We start from the raw sequence: 9,178 nt of genomic DNA, 5'->3' as shown, positions 1-9,178 counted from the left end.
GCTAAACATAGCCCCCTTTAAATTTCCAACATAGTTTCTCACGATTCTTCTTATGGTTATATAATAATTATATTTAATTACTAAACAATCACCACATCTAACAATATCTTTTATCATACTGCTTATGCAGGTGCAGTGATCTGAGAAAACACAAAGCCCAATATTTTCAAAGACTATTTTTAACATTTTCCAGGGCCCCACTATCAAAATAACTGCTAGTTTTCCTCCTACTGTAATTAAAAATACAGCTTATTAATTAAAAATTTTAGAGCACTACTGAGAAAAGGTTCAAAGACATTACAACCTTTTTTAAATTTTATTTTAAAACTAACAAAAAAATCAGTTGATTAAAAACTCGATTGAGAATTCAATTTATTTTAAAAAATAAACATGTTTAGGTGATACTACTTTGCTTAACTTTCATCTCCTCTAGCACCACTGCTCATTAATAGAAGAATAATATCCACCATGTTGCCTTTCACTTTATTTAAATGTACAAATATTTGCAAATATTTATAACTAGATTCTATAGAACATAGAAAAAGTGTTTTACTTTAAGGACATGTCAGTCTTTGAGGAAATGTCTACAACAAACAGATGGCTAAATAGTAAAGAATCTAACAAGGCATCAGGCATTTGCTTAAATTTTGTTAATAATTCTTAACCCTGTAAGTACAGTGGAGCGGTGTGGCCACTAGAGCACGCCCAAGCTAGAAGACCAGCCCGTCTCCAGCCAAGGGGGCACTTCCCCAACGCGAAGCCGGGTCCCGCGCCTAAGGCGATAATCCGCCTTCAGGACGTTGGCCGCTGAACTCCGAGCCGCAGGAAGAAAAGGCGTCTCTCAGTCTCTTAGTATGATCAGTTTTATTAGGCCGCGAGGGACCAAACACTCCCAATAGATCCAGGGGATGAGAGCTGAGACCCCCAAGGTGAGGAAAACCTTGGGTTATAAAGGAGGTGGGAGGGGAGGGGGGGTAACAAATCAGGAGAGAGAAGGGAAGGATACATTGAGGATTGACATAACAACAGAACCAATCATACAGAACCAAGGGAGGGGCCCCGATCCCTGAGCCAATCACCCGACACCCTGGCCAGAAGTTTCTGGAAAAAGAGGCAGGGGTGCCGAGTGACAGGCAGGCAACCGGGGGTGGAGAAATAAAAGTATACATACTGTAACCATAGAAGTTGGGTAGGGGTTTGGGGATTGACAGATAACTGAGTTGGGACAGGACCTTTTAACATGACAAGGGGGAGAACAGAACAAATGCAAAACGAACCACAACAGTATAGCACACGTGTATTTGATAAGTGGTCATCTTTTAATTGGACTGTTTAAATTAACTTTACAAAATTTTCATTACTAGTCATATGCAAAAATCTGATAAATACCACTAAGTCATTGGGTTATATTTTTAATTGTCATCTATCTACTAATTAACAAAATCTAACAATTAAAAAGTTCAGTATTAGCATATTGAATCCATCATCTGTAGTATATCTATCTACTGCTGTTTGTGATAGAAATGTTTGTTAACACCAACATGAAATGCCTGAGTTTAGAGGTAATTTGAACAAGAAAATTTGCACAAATCTACTTCAAGCTTGATTTGGCTGCTGGAATACTAATCTACATGTTTATAAGAGACGGCTGAATGATAGCAAGTACTGCAAATAAGAGAAATCTTAGTAAAGATAAGGAACACATATCTGGATTGTATTTATTAAGGCTGTACATAGGAAAGGAGAAAAGCTGTAGTTCTGGGTGATGGAGTATTAAAATTGTTCTGGTTCTGTAAATTTGATTTTTGAAAAGATACTAATGTAAAAACTTTCAAGGTTTCTGTTTCTTGACATACAAAATTAAGAAGCTGAATTCAAAGTAAATGGTAAGAATAACCCTAAAATAGATATCCTAGATTGAAGTAATTTTTTTCTGCCTATTGACCAAGAAGGACTGATTTATTTTTATATTTTCATTTATTTTTATATATGTGCATTTAAATTAATTAAATTTGGGCTGAAAAAAGAATTTTCTAGAAATACCAAAGGAAAAATCTACCAGCCATGAAGTTATGGCTTAAACAATTTTCATTCAAAGTATTTGTTAAAATTAAGACTAATTTATGCAGTTAAATTTGCACACATATGACAATGTTTTGCAATTTTTGCAAAGTACTGTGAAAATTAATAATTTGGAAAAAAAAGAAGAAAGAATCAACTATATTGTCCCCCACTTCATTGCACTTCAGGTCCTCAATCCAGCTTGTGTCACATGAGAGTACAGGCCTATGTGACACAAGAAGAAACCTGATCTATCATGCTACCAGCACTATGATGTGCTATTCTCTTTAATTATTCTACACGAACCATTCACAAATATACACACACTGGTTTAGGAACAGAATGAGGGATGTTCTGTTCAGTTACATTTATAATGTAAATTGATATGTTAAGGATAAAGCAATTGAAAGCCATGAGGCATTGGCAATCCAATGAACTTCTCAAAACCTGATACCACTTGTGTTCACTATGATTATGAATACACATCACTTCTCTTCACCTGTAATTGCAATGTTCTAAGGTTCAATAGTTTCCACAATTTCTCAGACACTACTCTTACATTTCCAGCTGAATAAATCAGGGGACATTTGGGTTCACTGCAAGTTCTCCTATGAGTATAAATAAAGATATTTGAATTCACCTTCCACAGTTCCCCTGCTGCCCTGACCTCTTTGCTTTCAGTTTTCTCACATGTTTCTATGAAAGAGACACAAGTGCTATTATTTGTATACTGAAAAAGAGTTATATGTATTCAGAGGGCCACCAGGAGTCTTGTGGCCCTCTGAATTTTGCAAGGAGCTTGCTGTAGTTAGCTAGGAAATTTATATTTTGTTATTTAAGCTGGTTTTGGTTTAAATCTGTGTTTAGTTTAGGTTTAGAAGAACGAGATAAAGTACCCTGAGAAAATGAAGGTGTACCCTGACTGTACCTGTATGGAGTTTCTCCATAGACCTACACACCCCAGAAAACTCAATCAATGATGATTATTTAGCTAGAACAGCAAATTCAATAAAGTGATGTTTAGCTAGATAGCTTTGAATTATCTTTTAATCAAAGATAGATGGAATGTCATAATAGTAATTAAAGCCATAAGATAGAAAAACTGTGACTCAGCAGAATTGGACCAAGCATGCACTAAAAGTTGCCAGCATGAAAGTTCACTCAAAGGACAGGAAGCACTGACTGCCATCCCCAAAATTATATCAATAATAGGACCCTAAATGGCAGTCTTACTCCATGAAAAAGCAGCAAAATTAGAGAAAGCATTTATGATGTGAGGAACGGGGGCTGGACTGGGGAGAGGGTCTTAGAAATCTTGAATGTTGCAATGTGTGTAAATCCTTTGAAGTCTTTATTTCATTGAACATGTTTATGGTGAATAAATCCCCAATATGTCCCCAACATTAGCCAAGAGGTAAATAAAGGAACATTCAGTCTTTACTCTTGGATATAAATTCTTTAATTCAATGCTCTTAATATTGAATTTTCCATTTTATTTCCAGAAAGACTGAGAGGTCACCTTACTGCTCTCTAAACTTCTTGAGAGGAGGTTGTAGCCAGGTGGGGTTGGGCTCTTCTTACAGGCAACCAATAATAGGGCAAGAGGACATAGCCCTCAGATGCTCCAGCAAAGGTTTGGGTTAGACAGTATGAGGAATTTCTCCATAGAGAAGGATTTTGAGCAATGTAATGGGCTGCCCAGGGAAGTAGTGGAGTCACCATCCCTGGAGGTGTTCAAGAAATGACTGGACGTGGCACTTAGTACCATGGTCTAGTTGACAAAGTGGTGATCAGTCAAAGATTGGACTTGATGATCTTAGAGGTCTTTTCCAAATGAAATTATTCCGTGATTCTGTGATCTTTTTTGTAATTCCCCATTCAATATTGAAAAGCTTCAATGAAGCCTCCTCAATAATTCTGTTCTCCAGACTGAGCAACCCCAGGTCTCTCAGTCTTTCTTGGCAGAATAAGTGTTCTACACCTCTGATCATTTTTGTGGCCCTCCTCTAGACCTGCCTCCAACAGGTCCATATCTTTTCTGTGCAGAGGACTCTAGAGCTCAACATAGTACTTCAGATAGACATTCAGGAAAACAGAATAGAGGAACATAATCCCCTCCCTCAAGATGCTGCTTTTGGTGCAGCCCAGAATGCAGTTGGCTTTTTGGGGGGGAATGCATATTTCTAGCTCATATTGAGCTTGTCATCTGCCTGTACTACCAGGTTCTTCTCCACAGGTTGGCTCTCAATCCCTTCACCACATAGCCTATATTAAAGCTACCGCTTGCCTCAATCTCTCACTTGGCCTTTTTCAATCTCATCAGATTAACATGGATCCAGTTCTTGATCTTGTACAGGTCCCTTTGCACCCTTCAGGGTTGTGAACCTCGCTGCTCAGCTTCATGTCATCTGCAAATTTGCTGAGGTTGCAGTTGATCCTACTCTCTATGACATTAATGAAGTCCCAATACAGAACCATGAGAAACACCACTTATCAATGGTTTTCATCTGGACACTGAGCTGTTGATCACTATCCCTTGGATGTGGCCATCCAATCAATTTTCTTTCCACTGAGCAGTCTACCCATCAAATTCAAGTGTCTTCAATTTGGAGATAAGGTTACCAAAGAGAACCATGTCAAGGGCCGTACAGATGGCCAGATGGATGACATGAACATCCCTTTCCTTGTCCACTGATGCAGCCAGTCCATCATAGAAAGCCACCAGACTGGTGAGGCAGGACTTCCCCTTAGTCAAGTCATGCTGGCATCTCGAATCATCTCCCTGCCTTTTATGTACCAGAGCACAACTCCCAGGAAGATCTGTTCCATGAACTTCCCAGGCACAGAGGCAAGGCTGACATGCCAGTAATTTACAGGTACACCTTTTCTTCCCTTTTAAAAAAATAAGAGAAAGCTTTGCACCCATTTCTAGAAAAAGAGTTATGTTGCCATTTCCACTGTAATGTATACCTATTTTTCAAGTACTTCTGAACATTACACAGAATCAGGGAAATAATGCCAAAAGATTTATTTGGTTTTAGCCCACTTTACATAACTAGTCTATTTTAAAAAATAAATTATGTAAAATAATTTTAAACAAATTGTCTGTAATAGTGAGAGAGACAATATTACTGAACATTTAGGTTTTATGAAACTACATCCAATATAAGGAGAAACAAATAGTGACAAACATAGTTTTCTCTCGTTGAACAGTTTATTTCTTCTAGCGTTGAAATATTTTCCAGTTTTATTGATGGCTTGTATTAGTATAGAACATTCAAGCATAATACAAATTCCTCAGGTGAAAGTATTACAAAACATATGCCAAAACCTGGAGTGATTGCTAATGCTCTTTATTAATAACTCAAGTTTAAACAGGTTCCTTTCAACAAGGCATTATTATAAAAACATAAAATTACACTGTCATATGAAGTGCTGCGGAAATTTCTTTGTGTGTGCAACAGATTTTATTTGATGAACAAGTTAATGTACTGATCTGACTCTCAAATCATCCCAGTATTTTTCTCATATCATTGGTTATGTATGTATTATATGTAAATCTACACTATTTGCAATAGCATTACTTTACACTTCAGTCTGTGCAGTTCCAACTACAGTAGGTGCAATTACAACCTTTACACAGAAATCCACTGATTTATATCAAAGTGAAATGATTTAAAAGCTTTATGGTTACTTTTTACATGATATGAACTCAATAGAAAATGAGACGTTGTGTAAAATTTGCACTGCATGGTTTATTTCCATTCCACTTATCATAATTGGAAAAAAAAGACTAGGTAAATAACAATTCCCTCTCTGACTGAAAGATAGATATGTGAGCCTAAGAAAGTAATAAGATCATAATGGGAGTAAAAAGCAGTAGTGTTGGCAATTTAAAACATTTTGATAATGTAGTCATAGATGGCACCATATTTGTATGGGAAAACACAAAAATTGCTTAGAACTACCAGAAGAAATTTCAAACAATGTATTTTTTTTCCTGCATCCATCTATCCTAACCAGATTACTTTGTCCTTCTTGTTTAGAAGCAGGTGAATAGAAAACTTGAATGCCGCAATTTATTTCCAGGATTGATTATTGCTACTAGTTTGACTGCTTCAAGAGTGTCACATAATAGACTGTTACTGCTTTTAAGAGATTGATACAGTTTCTGAGTTCATGACCATAACAGCAACAACAACAACAAGAAGTAGGTTTTCTGGAAATCTTGTGCTAATGTTCCTGATATATGTGGGAAGAGAGTACAAACAAAAAAGAGAGAAGAAAAAGTCATGGATGGTTTTGTATGTTTTCCAGGCTTAAGGCTGTCCTCCTTATTGTGCAAAGTAGCATATACATGGGGGTTTTTGAAACAGCATTAATGGTAAAAATATGTATTTATTACCAACGTATCTATTTCCTGGTTCACCTCTGTTGTGTTCTTCATGTGAAAGTTAGAGGGAATAAAGAGATCGTCATCCATGATTTGTACAATAAAGCTGTGACGAAAGCTTTTAAAAGAACAGAGTATGGTCCCTTACTTCTTGAGTAAGGCAGATGCACACTCAAAAATCCACCATATTTTGAAATTAAACTATCAAAATATATGTATTATTAGATCTTAACTGTTAGAGATGGATAAGTGGCTGTGATATTTATTAAAAATACATAAAATATCAAGCAGTCTTCTATTTTGTAGCAGTCTAAATTGCTGCTAGGATAGTCCAGGGTAAAGAAGCAAAAACGGCCTTTGCATAATACCCACAGATGTTTTATTCAGCTGTGCAGTGAGATGTTCAGGTTCCAGCACCCCCACCCTGAGAGTCTCACTTTTTCCCTCTACTGGGGCCCAGGGGCTAACCCTGATCTCAGGGCAGAACAAAGATGAGGGCCAATCAGGGAATAGGGAAGATGTGGCACAAGAGCATAGGAATAGACATAGGAACAGGGGAAGGAGCCAATGGGGTCTAACAGCTTTTTGAGGGAAGATTCTTTTGTCTCCCCCCCACCCCCAGGGTCTCCACACTACTTCTCTGTGAGTGTCAGAAGACATTTAAGTTTTTTAGTAGATCTGGAGAGCCTGATATGGGCATGAAAGCACATGAAGCCAATTAACATATGCACCTAGAGCAAAACTTCTCTTAAGCATTAAGCAATAAGACCTTACTTTGAGTTGAGATTGCATAACACTAAATGTGAAGACCCACTAATTTTACATTGCAACAACAACTTTAGGGTATCATAGACTGGTACAATTTTTTCCCATAAAATATTCTAGGTATATCAACTTAATTGAGCTCATTTTTAGACCTGTATGTGTGTACAGTAATGTATAACTGACCAGATTAATTTGGAAATTCTTGAGTAGTTTTTGATCCCGGGATAGGTCTATGGATAGTGAACTTGTCTATTATTAGATGTATGTGAATGGAGTCCATGAGAGCAAAGTATTCATTTTCATCGCATCAGGTAAAGTACTAACCAAAAAAACCCAAACCCTTCCTTCACCTCATTTACATTTTTGATTTATAAATTAAATGAAAGAGTGGAAAATAAAGACTGCCAAAGAAATACTGGCCACTGCACATATATGTGTGTGCAAAATTTAATATTACAGAAGCCACATGGAAAAAAAATATTAATATGAGGATGAATTAATTTCAAATAGCTCAGTCTTTATTTGGTATATTTTAGAGCACCTAATTTGTGCTTATCAATGAACACAATATGAGTTACATCATGAAAAGGAACAACTACATGTTTTAAAACCTGGCTGAAGTATAGAAGACCAAATGAGGACACGTAATCCAAATGTTGGGGGAAAAAAGTGCCACCCGTGTCTTCAGAAGAAAGAGAATATGTGTTTCTTGTGTGTTTTATTGTAATAGTTAGACTATATATATAGCTTTGTCAGCCCATATACTGAGAAAAAAAATCTTTTATGAAATTAATATTTTCTCTAGAAGTACTAAAATGTGGTTACTAAATATAATGAAGAATTAGATTTGAGCTTGCTCTTAGCAAATACAAGCTGGATTCTGAAACAGTTCCTATTTAGAATAGTTAAAGGCTTTTTTTTTCTCTTTTTATAGAGATGATTACATGACAAAATTAGATCCTGGATTAATTTAATCCAAATTGTACTTGATTGCATTTAAGAATTATTTTCATAAGTTATTTTAAATCTGTGATGAAACTGATTTCAAGCATTTTAGAGAAACAGGAATTCTTATTTGAACATCAGCTGATTAGTATAGACAGGTCTCACAATGCATTTGTCAGCCTGTTTCTTTTACTCCCTCTGTTATACCTACCAAAAGCAGTAGATGCATGAAGGCAAAGAGGTGAAACACAGTAGCATTAGTCACAATCCTGAAAAAAATCTGTTACTGATGTTATGTTCTCTTCAGCTTCAGCATCTTTTTGCACACTGATTTCCCAAAGAACTAAAAGTGCTGATTTGTCCCCATCATTTAATTACTTTAGATGCTTCCACTGATAGGCTTTTTAAACCCTGTTTTTGTATTTAGCTGTAGTAGTTTAATATCCTTATTCACTCTTCACTCCCCGTACACACAATATCACAGCTCAACTAGGAAGCTAGGAAGAAACTTAGATGTGTGAACAGTTTGAGTTGAGGGTTATGGTATTACTTTCCTAAAACTCTGACAAAAATGAGCATCATTAACTTTATAATATGCAGTGCTGCTTTCTGGAATGACCTTACTTTGGACTACATATATTAGTGAATGTTTTATAAAAAAAGAAGTGTACAAATTTCAACTAAGTTTCGGTTTTATGAGAGAAAAGATCACATCATGAGAGCTCTGTTTCTTTGCTGAACAGCCTCAGATTTTATCAGATACTCTTGTAATGTTTGGAGCTTTATATCTGCAGAAGTGAAATTAAAAAAAAGTGCAGAAAGAACGCCAAATAAAGGATATAATACATACTTCTATATTCCTGTGATGATCCATTCAGGATGGTCTCTGTCTTTTCCAATCTAAATGATTCTGCAATTCTATGATTATTTTTTAGTGTTTAATGTCATTTCTTCTATCCATCTTTTCTAAGTTGTAGTGTCCATAATTGTTACAAAGACATTTTGTCTTCACTC

Source organism: Agelaius tricolor, unplaced genomic scaffold (genome assembly GCF_023055355.1).
Source record: "Agelaius tricolor isolate 1412-34295 unplaced genomic scaffold, bAgeTri1.0.p SCAF_27, whole genome shotgun sequence".
Taxonomy (NCBI): domain Eukaryota; kingdom Metazoa; phylum Chordata; class Aves; order Passeriformes; family Icteridae; genus Agelaius; species Agelaius tricolor.
Note: the sequence above shows the minus strand (reverse complement) of the source record.